Genomic DNA, 14520 nt, shown 5'->3' on the forward strand with positions numbered 1-14520 from the left:
TGTGTTTAATTTTGTGTTTTACTTATTTTGTCAGATAATGATGCATTGTGACTGAATTGTTTACTTTTTTTTACATCATCAGATATTTTATTTATTTTTGTAACATATAATAGCATTGAAATAATATAATGTAAATTTGTGTTTCTACAATGTTTTACAAAATATCCTTAGCATGTTTCATCACAATGTCAAAATTCTGTATCTTTTCGAGTGATTTAAATGTGTAGACTATGGGTGTTTTAAATAACATATTGGACCGTTTTATTCATCAACTGTAAATGTAGAGCAGAGAAAAGGAAGGCTCCAGGGGTATGGAGTCTACAATAATATAATGCACCAATAGATGTCGCTAAAACACTGCTCAACTTCCCAGCTTTACCAAGCTATTCACCCAATGGCAGAGCCACTTTATTAAAAGTTTAACATTGTTCCATATGTAAATAGTCAAGTGTAAACATTAAAGTAAATATTCATATTTGTTTGATTTTGACTTTTTAGGGATAGGACTTTAGACATCTATATTCTTTGTACGTTTTTGACTAAGACCACCATTTGCCTTAAACTTCTACTTCTCGTCTAGAAGTGGGATTAGATAAGATGAGAGTGCTTTGCTGGAGAGGGATGGGTCAGTGGATATTAACCTTTGTCAAAGAATTCTTGCTCAAAACAAGAAGCTGGGACACACTGCTTCAACATTCAGACAGTCCAGGTTCTGCTGTCCTGATGTGTGTGCAGGCAATCACATCTGATTATTTCATTCTTCTGTTGGTTAAATTGTTGTCCTCTGCTTGTTTAAGTAATGTAATCACCTTTATCATTGGAGTCCATGGTTATCATCAGATGTTTGGGAAGTGAAACAGAGACCGGCTACATGGTTTTGGTTGTCTCATCAGTCTTCACATAATCATGTCTCTGTCTTCCAAATAAATTTCATCTGCCAAGAAAAGGATGTCCTACAGGCTGACTTCACCACAACCTCAAAAACACAAAGAAAAAAAAGAAATATTCAACAGATGGCGGAGAAATCCTTTTTATTCTGTATCAACAAACAGAAAACTATTTTCTTTCTGTATAGATATAACTCTTCACATCTGCCTTTATATGTGGCCTAACATTTTATTTAATTTTCAATGATTTTTTTGATTTTTTTTTTAGAAATGTATATTTAAATGAGTTCAAATAATTTTTTTGTGAAATGCCTCAACATGACTTTTAGTGTTAACAGGTGCTATATGAATAAATAGAACTAAATTGTTCTGTATTTGGATTGTTTTGGGTTGTGATTACTTTTGGTTCTCACGTTTTACTCAATTTGAGATTATGTGTTCTTAGTTTGCTCCATTTATAGGTTCACTTACACTCAATATTCTTGATTTGTCTTCGATTCAGTTGATCGTTTTATGGCTTGTTCGGATCCCTGTGTATTCATCTCTTCATTTCTTTGTCATTTTTTCTCAGCTCCTCAGCACTCCACCAGGGATAAGAGGTGCTGATGAATGGATCATGAATGGCTCAAAATTCAAAGAAAGTATTATGACAAGGCACTGAGTGGAAAATAACATAAACTAACTGTGTGAGGAACTTAAAACAGAAAATGTCTCAAATGCTAGATGAATTTCAAAATGAAGCTACTAAAATGTTAAAATAAAGATTGGGCTATTGTGTTGTAACATTTAAGCACTTTCTTAAATAAAATTATTTCACTTTACAAAAGTGTTAAAAATAGAGAATTTTATCTCATAATTTGATCTTTCATCTGCTGTTAGGAGATCAAATTCCATTATATTAAAACTTAAAAGTGGAATAGATTTCTTGTATAAGAGCCAGTTTTGAAAATCTTTCTAACAATATTAATGAAGTTGAAGGTGCAAAAATCTCAGTCACAAAATGGACAGAAACTGATATCTATATTGAATTTCTTTTGCAGAAAGTCATTACAGGCAAAACGTCAGACATAATTTTGAATTTCTTTAATTTCTTTGTGAAAGTGGAATAGAAACGTTTTTGTTTCTTATTTTTTGATTTTCAAACAAATGTTTTCTTGTCAGGGGAGATAAAGTTCATGTCAGAGTTTTCCTCAGGAATTTATTATTTCATTTTTTGTCTACATAGCCACTCATAATCAGAGATGGTTCTTTTTTAGTAACAGCTGAATATGTAAATCATAGCAGAAGGGATTGTATTTAGGACTGTTGAATTAAATGCTAGTTTTAGTGTGTATTTTTTTTTTTTACAAAATCATCATATTATACAATGGAACATTTTCAATGACAAATTGAAAATTTTCCAATGTTCACCAAGGAAGCTCTGTCTGTCAACAAAAAAGAGTCAGTTTTCAAATGTAAAGTATTGAAATAATTTTTGTTTCATAATAAAACACATTTGAACAGCCAAATATCTCCAGCAATGACTTTGGAAAGCAAAAACATTGTACTTTTAAAATCAATTTTTTTGTTGTACAGTGTGGCCCATGAAAAAGTAACCTGTGTTACTGTAGTATTACTGGCGGCCTTCTGTAAAGAAAGAAACAACTTGAAATGCCAAAATATTTACTCACTCTTTACAGAAAGTGCTCGAAATTATCCCCTTGTGTGTCAATGCAGTTTTGGGCGAGCCTTAGCATATTGTCATATGCGCGACGCAACTCTGGGGCACCAATGCTCTGAATTGCATTATGAATATTGTCTTTCAACTGCTGTAAAGTTATCGGGTTATTAGCGTACACTTTTCCCTTCAAATTTCCCCACAGATAAAAGTCACAAGTTGTTTAAGTCCGGCGATCTCGGTGGCCACAATCCTTTGGTGACAATCCTGTCTTCTGTAAATGCCTCCCAAATTCGTGCCAGTGACACGTGTGACGTGTGACAAGTCACGCCGTCCTGTTAGAAGAAGGTGTACTCGCGTTCTTCCAGCGTCAACTGTCCGTAAAATTCCTCAAAAATTCTCATGTACACTTTCGTGTTTACTGTGGAAGGATTCACTCGGCGCGCCACTCTGGCAGGAAGGCGGGTTACTTTTTCGTGGGCCACCCGGTATTTGTATTTTTTAGCAGCACAAATGCTTAAACAATATCCAGTCTTTACTTCAAAGTTGCTTTGCAGGCACATATTGTCCCAATTTTCAAATTTTTGCATGCTTGTAACCTGCACACTAGAGCCCTTATGCTTACTTTGACTGAGTCCACACATCACAGAGGGGCGTAGGGTGCAGTGTGAGTATTGGGACCAGACTGGGTCCAAGTCCCCATTCAGCTGCACTCTGTTCTGTTGATGAGACACATCTGGTCCTGGTTTCCCCTGCAGCTTTAAGCAGGTCTGTTACAGCTTTCTGGATCTTGTGCTGTGGACTCATCACTTGTGATTCCATTGTGCCCTCCATGTTTCAGTTGTCTGTAAGTTCTGGACTTTTTTCTAAAAAAATAAGAAAAAAAACATACTTTGCATTTTGGGTTCACAACAAACTAAACATGACAACCTTACTTGTTCCTACAAATAGCTAAGCATGTGAATAATTGTTCAACAGAAAGACATTATGTGGTAGATAACTGGTTGAAAGCATGCATTTGGTTATGACCTATAAAAAAATGTTAGAGCATCATTAAACTGTATGCAACAAGGCATGCTATTATGTTTTTAATGCTAACTCAGATTCACATGTTGTCCGCTTTATGTTAGAACTTAGGTAGAAATGAGTGTTGTTAGCAACAGGAGACGGAAAAAAATATTTTTGGACTTTTGGAAAGTCAAATGGACAGACTTCATTTTCAAAGTAAGTACAGCTTCTTTATTGCAGACGTTCCCAAACCTAAGAGGGGCGCTGTGCCATTGCGGGGGGGGGGCGGAAGCCGTCTGGATGAAAAACAAAAACAAAACAAAACATGAACGCTGTATGCGCTGGGTTTTTACCTTAGAATGGCCAACTCTCTGTTATTCCTCTGTCAATTTGATACAGTAGGGGCTTCTGCACTTCCCATATCTGTGTCCTCTGTCACTTTTATCAGCAGTTAAAACTGTTTAATCCGTTGTTAACATGTTGTAACCTGTTTTTCCGAGCCGCCTTTAAACGCAACGTGAGAGCTACAACGTTCGCGCTGGGTTTACACCTGTGAAGGAGACCTGCTGCTGTACAGAGCTACGCAGGTGTGTTAGAATCATGGTAGCAAACCAACAAAACGCAAAGAACTTTTCACAGTTTTCTCCCCAAACTAACCGACTGTTGAGTAAAGCTGTTGGATGCAGTTAATGTTAGCTAAAAGATGAATAGCTAGCTAATATCAATACAACACCTTAAGCTTGTTAACAAGTAGCTTGTAGGCTACTGGTGTTGTTGTCTATGTTCAGCTATGATTCCTCCCCCTGGAGCCAGGGCTGAGTATAACAGGAAGTCTCTAAGAATCCATCCCCCACCCCCTTCGCTCACACACATCGTTCAGTCAGACAGCTATTTGTAAGCCATAGGAGGTGCACAGAAATAGTTTGGAAACCACTGGGGGGGGGGAAGAGTTTGAGAACCACTGCTTTATTGCATGGACTCTTATAAAATGCTTAGTTTACAATATGCGCCTCAATAGGCGCATATATTCTGATGGCTGAGGTAAAATATTTTCTGAATGGCTGTTGGTTGTTTAAAAGCTGATTGGAATCATCAGTAAAATCCAAAAATCATGAAGTCAATAATATGTATGTGGCATCAGATAAGAGAGAGAGAGTTGTTGCATATTTGTGTGGAATTCATGGAGACATTCACTTTCTAGTGAAACATATTACAACCTGAAAGTTACAGATGTGATCTCAGCTTCCTTCCTCTCTGCAGTCCAATGTGCCATGATCCACATTTTAATGCAGCTGGGTGAATGCTGAGTGGTCAGGTATTACTAGAAAACTGCTTTATTTTATTGGCCATCTATCCCAGTCTCTCCACTTCCTCCCTCATTGTCTAAGATAGAAAATGAGGGAGATGTAGTGACTGTTCAATAGAAAATAGATTAATAAGTTTCGACTGTATCTACTGTACATCTATTCCAAAAATGTTTTACTGACAATATTAAAAAATAAAGACAAAATGAACCTTTAACTTTTCCTGGGCAAAGCTCCTAAAGTTTTCATAAAGTTCCTTCGCTCTGATTCATTTCAGGATGTGCAACTCGCACCCATCAATAAATCAAATGGAAACTTGACTTTACATTCCTGCTCTTTAAAGCTCAAAGTGGCAGTCAGTCTAATTGTAATAAGGAAGCAATTGATGAGCAGCAGCTGCATCCTGTGACCGACACTCTGCTCAGTCATTTGTCTCTGTCAGCTCCCCCTCAGCCCACCCATCCTCCACATAAGCTTGAAAAGCTCTGGCACACTCAGCTGTGACTGCAGATCACCAGGTCTTTTGTCCCTGCACATGGTGTGAAGTGCACCCCCAGCCCTTCTGGTCAAGACCAGTTTGGCTTTTCTTCCTCTCTGCCAATGCAGAGTGACACTTAAGGTGGCAGCTGGTTGGGCAGCAGCCATGGAAAACCCACTGCCATCATGTCATGTTCATGCCTGAGGGCTCACAGCAACATCTGCCTTCACAATCAGTAATGGAGCCAAGCCAGCACAACATATTCATACCACCGGACGCCAGCATCCCTCAGCTGGGCAATCATCCTCTTCCTCCATCTTGTTTTTATCTCTTGCTTCTTTGCAGTCCAATAATAAGCTATTAGGAAGATGCCTCCCTGTAATTTATTTCCCTCTGCACTGAATGGGAACCACAACATGTATTTGGAAAATTAGCAACTTGACCTCCTGATTATACTTCATCAATGAAAGACAACTTGGGGCTAAAATAGGGAAGCAGGTGTGTGACTGAGGAACAAGGATGTTCTTTTAGTAAGACTAAGTTCTGCTAGCATTCGTTTTTTTTTTTTTTTTTTTTTTAGATAGTTTTAATTATTTTACATTCACACCACTTACTGCCTCATTCTAACCCTTTCCTATTATTTCATGGTCCTCACTGATATGATCATCACAATCACTGGAAACACACTGCTCTGGAAGATCTGGGTTCTCCAGATCTCCCGTCTTACACTTACTCTACACGTACTTACTTTAAATTTTAATATTCATGTTTGTACACCAGCCAAAGCAGGCCTGCTGTTAAAAGAATGTTGGTAAATTAAGTAAAATAAATTCTGCATTAGCTTATCAGACTGAGCAAAGAGCAGAACATGATGGAAGCTCAATGAGCAAAAGTAATTAAAACATGTAGAGCCCTGAACATCATCAGTAATTGTAAATCACAATAAGTGGGCAAAGTCATACAGAGTAAACAGGACCCGGTCACATAGCAAAATGCTGCTGTTCTTTAAAACCACATTTTATCTGATTGTGTCCTGAGTAGCTTTGGTTTTTATTCATTAAAAAGTGTACATGAAGTCCTGATGCTACTAGTATCTTTTGTTCTCTCCAATCTGCCCTTTCTGGAGAAAAAAAAAGAGCTATATTTTATCAGCAACTAGGAAATGTCAAGGTAACTCTGAATTGTGGACCCATTACCTCACTGTAAACCAGAACACACTTCATTACACGCAGAATAGAAGTCAGATGGTTGCAGTGATTTACAACTGCCTGGTCCAGCACCGTGTGCCATGCGGGGTCTGTGAAGGCTATCTGGGCCATTCAGAGCGTGATCCCATCAGCCCTCCTGGCTGAGTTATGGAGATGCCATCAAACCACTGCAATGTTGTAGCAGTGAGACTCCTGGGGATTTACTGAAGCAGTTGTTTCTTTGCTGTTCACCTTCCCAATCCCTCCACTCACCAACAAAAAATATCTACTATGTCTGTTCACAAGCACAAAATGGAAACAGTGACATCTGGAGGTTAGGCTCATAGGTCATTATCATCTGATATGTGAGGACAAAAACGTTATTCAGATTTTATGCAACAACTAACTAGAATTAGAGAATTTGAGTTAAAAATAGGTTAATTATGTCTGCATATTAACTTTGTTACAACAAACATCTACTCCATGGTGGTCACCAACATTCAAACTCAGATGTTTTATGCAATACTGAGTAAATGCTACAAATAAGATTTAACAATCTCATTGTCTGAAAACCAGAGAGTTTTTTCACAACTTCTCAGAAATCCAGGAGAAGAGAGAAAGCTAGGCCTGACATAGTTCATTCTGGCTCTATCCATTTCAAAGACCAAACCAGGCTCAGGAGGTGCAGCTGTTAAGCCAGGCTTAAGTAATTCAGGTGAATGTGTGTCAACAGATTTTTTCAGCAGGCCTTGAAATCAACCACAGATTCACTGATGGTACGCAAAATAAACTGCGTACGCCATACCTCACACCAAACAAACAGCATCTTTTTATTGAGGTTTATGAGGAATTGTTGAAGCATATAATTCTTGTATGCGTCATAAAATAACTGCTGCTACAATAATTGATTGATTAAATGCGTAAGCCCAAAATATACATTACCAAACCATTCTTAACTAAAAAATCATAATCAGACCTGTCATTTGCTTAAAAAACTTTATAAATGAACAGTGGTAGTCAATGCTGCATTTGAATCTGACAGCAGATTCATTCATGTTACTCTATCAATGTAAGGAACAAACATAAGTCAAGATTAAATATAAGGATGTTTTGCAGTATCTGGGAAGTATGCAGATAAAATGTTAACTACAATGTACAAATAACCTACTAAAAACTCAGAAAGTTACATCAATCTCAATTAGTTTTAACTATGCTTAACTTCCTGTTTAAGTTCTGATGCCTTTCTTTTGAAAAAACGTTTTCTTGTTTAACTGTCAGCTTAACAGCAATAAATAGACAAGATAAGTTTTAACAAAACTTATAAAATGTATCTTAGCCCCATCGATAGAGACACAGGGAATGTTTAAGATGTGACGAGTTTATGTTTTAAATATGTAATTTAAACTGTGCATTTCTTTAATTATATGCAAAAACTAGTGATTTTAAGTTGTATATTTTATTGTAAGTTAAGATGATTTATTGCCATTAAGCCTAAGAATTCATCAGTAAAGAGTCATCCTTCATTTATTAGGAGATGGCTTGACTTGATTATAACACCTCTGCTTCTTTATCAGGCATTTCCCTCAAACTTATTAAAGGCTTTTCTGTCAAACTTAGAACATCAGCAATCATTAGAAACACAAACAGTATCAAATTGTAACAATACCCACATGGATCATTTTAAAATTAAGGTAACACTTTATTTGAAGGGGGTTGAATAAGACTGACATGACACTGTCATAAACATGACATAACACCTGTCATGTTCATGAATAAGTCTTCATGAATATTTATGACTGTTGTCATAAAACGTCATTCGGTAAATTATGACACTTTTAATACAAAGTTGACATTATTCAAAATGTCTTTGTTATGACAACTTGACATTAACCAAGAAATCATTACTGATATAAATTTGTTATAAAAGTATTACTGATTGCACTTTAAAAATTAGGTAACTTTATGTTATTAAAGGTAAAGTTTAAACAGTAATGATTTGTTGGTTAATGTCAAGTTGTCATAACAAAGACATTTTGAATAATGTCAACTTTGTATTAAAAGTGTCATAATTTACCGAATGACGCTTTATGACAACAGTCATAAATATTCATGAAGGCTTATTCATGAACATGACAGGTGTTATGTCATGTTTATGACAGTGTCATGACAGTCTTATTCAACCCCCTTCAAATAAAGTGTTACCGAAATGAATAATGGTGTATTCTACTATCATAATGTTAAAATAATGATAATACTTGACTGAATACCAAAATGAATCAGTGTTATTTTAATGCAGGTTATTAAAAAATACTAAAACAGACAGATAAGGAAACAGAACCATGGAGGAAACTTACTGTTTTTTTATCAGTGTGACAGCTGACTGAATAGACACATACTGAGCATTTAGTGTTCACACTGGTTCATCAGAAAAATAAAACACTTCCTTTTCAGATATGATCACATTTGATTCCAAATATTTAAAACTTTCAAACAGAAGAATATACAGACTCAATGTAGCATTTACTTTTCAGATTGTTCCCAAATAAAACTAATGGATTTTACTTAAAAAGTATGCAAACAAATTATTAGACAGCAAAACAAGTTGATTATTGAAATTCTTAACTTCACTTTTCTGTATTATGAACTTCTTGAATCAAGTTATCTACAATCATCATAAAACCTGTAAAAACACTAAACTGTAACTTTCTCATATTCCAAACTGTACAACAAACAAATGCCACTTCACCTTGAATAATCGTTTCACTTTTTCCATTTATGATTTGTGACTGGTCTGGTTATTGGGCCATGCTTAAGTTTTCCTGTTGTATGTTCTTCTGTCCATCGCTGTGTCCATAAAACTTATGTCCACAGAAATGGACATAAATGACCTCTTCATGAAGAGGTCATTTCTTCAAATGTTCTGGTTGGGCGTAGCATTGAGGTTCTTTTCCTCAAGGTTGAAGGACTCATCAGGTTAACTTGTGTTCAACTGAAAATGGGCTCATTTTGACCAGCCAATCATGACAGCCAATCAAACTCCAGGAAATCCCCTCAGACATGGGTTAGGACAGGGTTGTCAGACTCATTTTCATTTTGGGCCACATCAAGATTGTGAATGTCCTTAAAAGAACATAGATAAAACTACTTGTTTACAAACAGTTAAAATAGTATAGCTCTCTCTGCATTCAATTTATATTTAAGATAAAATAATGCTTAACATATTTTCACACTGATGTAATTTAGTCTCCCAAAAAAAATGACACACACAAAAAATAAAACATACAACCGGTTTCCTGTTTGTGGTGTAAAGGGCCACAGAGATAGCTAACACAGGCCAGATTTGGCCCTCAGGCCAGGAGTTTGACACATACAGGTTAGGAGAAAATGTATAACCAGCTCCCTGTGTTAGCAGGGAACTGGGTACTCAGAACCCAACTGAGTCATACGATTTTAATAAAAAAAAAATAATGATACAACCCTGAGCCCCATCTGTTTAAAAACATAACATGTTAAGTCCACACAATGACGTTAAGATGATGTCCAGACAATAAGCTTCTGTGTCACAGCATCTCAGGATGCACAGTGGCTGTATTATTGAAAGGGAACCAAATTCAAAGAGCATCATGACTTCTTCTTCTGAAGTTGGACAGCAGTGAAGATGGCCACAAATGGATGATACAGAGTGCAAATGTAATAGTGGAAACATGACCACCAAGCTGGAATAAACAATGGGAGAATGGAGCCTTGTTGAATTAATCCTGTGTCAATTACTTGTGTACTTTGTGGAAGAAGGGATTTACTGCAATTCCCTGAGTTTATGCCATTCAAGCATATGTCATTTTAATATATACCACAAGCCTACAGTTATTTGTACTCCTTGGTTCACATGAATCTTGTCTATGACCAACATGTTTCTCCTGACTGGCAGGAATGTTAATCTGCTGCAGTGGCCAACAGTCCCACCTCAAAGCTGAGCTACAGAATAGAATAATAGCAAGGAGGTCTTCCCACACTAAACATTATTTTACTATAATTATTTTTGAGCAATGCCTGTTTCCTATTAAAAGCGCACTTCTAGGTTGAAAGAAAACAAATTAAAACTTCCCAGAGGCCTAAATAATTTAGGGTCTTTGTGTAAATTACTTTACAAAAGGACATTAAAAATCAACATGTGAAAATTTTTGACCAAAGAATTTTATTTTATTGTTTTACATCACTACATTTTCTGTACAATAAATAGATAATTACTGGATTTAACTTTCAGATAATCCAGAGGTGATCTAATGAGACCAAACCCATAAACCAAAGTCAAAGAACTGGATTCTTAGTAATAAAGCAGAACTGAAGGTCTAAACAAGACCATGATGAGACAGAGGGACTGCAGCAGATCCTAACAGCTTTCTGTATGAGAAATGTACTTTACACAAAGCAATGATGTCTACATAGTGTGTTAATTAAGCATATGTCTGAGACCATAAGACAACGATTTTACCCAAAGGGCTTATTAGTTTCTGGATTTTGCTTTGAACTTCAGATCTGGGTGAGATAAATGCGCGCGCGCGCGCGCGCGCGCGCGCGTGCGCGTGTGTGTGTGTGTGTGTGTGTGTGTGTGTGTGTGTGTGTGTGTGTGTGTGTGTGTGTGTGTGTGTGTGTGTGTGTGTGTTTTAAACGTTCATTCATGCCTGGTAGTATTAAAACTATATTATAATGTAATTACTCTCCCACGCCACCCCAAAAAAGAAGAAAGAAAAATACAAACATAGTTTGTCTTAGTTTTCACCCAAAGACATAATTGAAGTACTAAATAAGTACTAACTGGCAGGATTTCTTTCAGATGTGAGATTATCTTGCTTAGAGGATGAAGCTATCAGGACTAACTAGTAGAACAGCTCACCCATCCGTTTCAAGTGAACAAAATCTTAATTTTTACTTCTTCAGTTTCGTCTGATCAAGGATACGGAGAGTGGAACTTGGTATTTCGCGTCCTTGTCCCATATAAACAAACGTCCAGCTGTTTTATTTTGCCAAGTTTTCTCGCCCTCAGCTCGTCCCTCCCTCCTCCTGCCTTGTGTCGGAGACGCTCATTATAAAGCGGAAAGCTCAGCCTTTCGCTTCAGATCGGCAAAGCTCCGACCGCTGCGCGCACCAGCCGCCAGACAACCAGGACCAGAACCTGCTCCCAGCTATGACCCTGCTGCTGCTGCCTTCTCCTGGATTAACTCTCAGCTAACTTTCACACCTCGGTCGTACCCCACTCAACCAGAGCGCCGCTCCGTTGTGACCAGCAGCCTCCTCGGCGGGTCTCCGGGTACCTGCTGCCCCACTCCACCCTCCAACTCTCAGCTGTTCTCCTGCAGTCATGGGTTACGTTGCTTCCTTTTTGCCTGGTCAGCTGAGGAGCTTGACCGCGCTGTGAGGAGAACACCAGGTGGATTCATGGTCGTGAGAGCTGAAGCCATCACTCGAGGGAATTAGTGGAAGTTTGAGCTCCGGGAGGATGCAGGTGACTTCTTGGTGCGCCGTGTTCCTCCTGATGCCTGCTCTCTGCCTGGTGAGTTGTGCTTCTCTGCATTTCTTGCACAGCTGCTGTAAAGTTGTACCAGGCAGCTGCGACAGAAACCATAAAGCCATTCCGGTCCTTGCAGATAAATGTTTGTTTAACAGAGTCAAGTTAGCAGGAGAGACCTTCTCACCTCATTGGTGTCGAAGTGGCATTATTGGCAAAGAAGTTCTTAAAGTGCTCTTTAAATCTTTGATATAAAACCAATAATGAAAACAAATGGAAACAAAATCACAGATCGGTGTCTTGATATTGAGGCAGTGGTTTTATTCATGGTAGGATTTGGGTCGTTTAACAAGATCCGTTGTCCTCTTATTCGTGAAAATAACAACTGGTGTCCAAAACTGAGCTTTGTGAGTACAGTTGTCAGGTAACCGTCTCAAGAGGGCGCTCTTGTTTACAGAAACTGTGAAATAACCTCCATGGCACGCGCTCAGCGGCCTCTCTGACTTCATATAAAAGGTTTTTGACTTCATCTCATCCACTTTAAATTATAAAAGTATCAGTTCAGGAAAAAACATAAACATGATTCAGTCTACTGCAGACCACAGGTTGCTTCATGCTGATGTCGTTTTTGTCCTTTGTCTTTTAGACAATTTTTAAAAATAGTTGTAATTTAATTTTAGAATCAGTCACTTTTGTAATTGTCTTAATCTGATACATAAAAAGTAAACATGAGTTCAGAGTCGAATTCCAAGCAGATAAGAGGGAAATTAAATCTTTAGAACATTTCCAGTTTGTTTCATAAACATGTAAAACCTTTTTCTTGAAAAACTAAATATGCTCCATAAAGACTCTCATTTATTTCCTCTAAATAACTTTAACTTTGTCATTTCTGTATGAATCATTTTAACAGGGTAATTGACAATAACATCTTTTATTTGATTTTGTTTGCTTTTCAAATATTTCATCATTAACATAATTTGGTGGGTTCAAACATTTATTTGTTTATTTTATTTTAAACAAATAAATTGGGCATTGTTTGAATATTAGATTTTATTTATTTATTTTTTCCTTTAGAATTAAGAACAGAAAAAGAATGGAGGACCATATTTCTGGGTGAAGAGCTCTCCATGGTGCTGAATGTATCCTAAACTTCTCGGTCTGGTGTACAAACTCATTTAAAAAATTCGCTCATTTTCAGAGACCAGTCAGTGGATTGCCACACTAACCATGTTTATTAGTGTTAATAAAATTGGCTGAATTTCAAATGGATAATTGAAACCTAATGTTACATCCCACTGATCCGATTTTTTTTTCTTATTTTTTTTACCTGAGGCTCAAACCCTGTCTGGGTGTTTCCTTGATTATTCATTAGTCCTTATATCTTTATGGACAGAACATGAGGATCTTTTTTTTTTTTTTTGTCTTTTCCTGTTTTCTTCTGTCCAGAATGTCCATGGTAGTGTTAACTGTGCGTGATGTCTGAGCGCACTGATGATGACATTTCTGTCTCCTCTTTGGTCTCCGCGCTGGAAAAGCGCACAGAGGCTCAGAGCCAGCCCGTCTGCAGGCAGCAGCCGGGGATTACAGCTGAACTTTGACGGTTTTATTTCGTGTTAAAGACTATTGTTTCCTTAAGCTTCTTGTCTGAGAGCCGCGCCTTGACCCCGATAACAGCACAGCCCAGGTACTGGCGCCTCACCGACACAAGGACTCACTATTAAATTAAAACACCCCGCTAACAGTGATGGGGGGCTTTTTTATTTTTATTATTTTTTTAACAATTTAACATGATATCTACGGATTTGATGGGGTGTTTACTCTATTGACATTAACCCCTTTAAATCGTCATGATTTGCGTTAATTATTTAATCCTTTTGAATTTCATACCGTTTTACCAGAATTTGAACAGATTTTGAATAGTAAAAATGTTTATTTAATTAAACTACTTTGCATTTATGCATTTACTCATTTTATTCTCTGATCCCTTAAACAAGTTGCCAGGAAAAAAAAATAATTTAGTTTAAATGCCAGGATAACAGATGTTATTAATTTGTACATCTTAAAATGAGACTTCTCTGGAGAAATAAGAACAAAAGCATGTTCATCTTATTTTTTTTTTTAATTTAAAATAATTTTTACATGTATAATTTTGTGATCTGTTTTTTAATTTAACACATTTAGCAATATATCTTTATTCATTTATTTTTGTTGCCTTGTTGCTGCCTGGTGTAATATCTCTTTTTATGTGGAGCGATCTGTGGAGTTGCTGTCATTTGTTTGGCTCCTCTGATCACTTAGATTGGGGTGAAGTCACTGATTCCACTATTTAACACAAGGAAAGCTTTTTTTTTTTTTTTGACATTTTTCCAGTCAGTGCTTCAGCTTTCCCAACCCCTCCTGATTTCTCTCTCCTGTGGGACAATCTCAAGATGTCCCACTGGCAGCAGCCATTGTCGTCGCATTAAAGTGTTATTATAAAACAATGCAAATGGG

The sequence above is a fragment of the Poecilia mexicana genome, unplaced genomic scaffold (assembly GCF_051168715.1).
Source record: "Poecilia mexicana isolate PSO_F unplaced genomic scaffold, ASM5116871v1 scaffold_11, whole genome shotgun sequence".
NCBI classification, from domain to species: domain Eukaryota; kingdom Metazoa; phylum Chordata; class Actinopteri; order Cyprinodontiformes; family Poeciliidae; genus Poecilia; species Poecilia mexicana.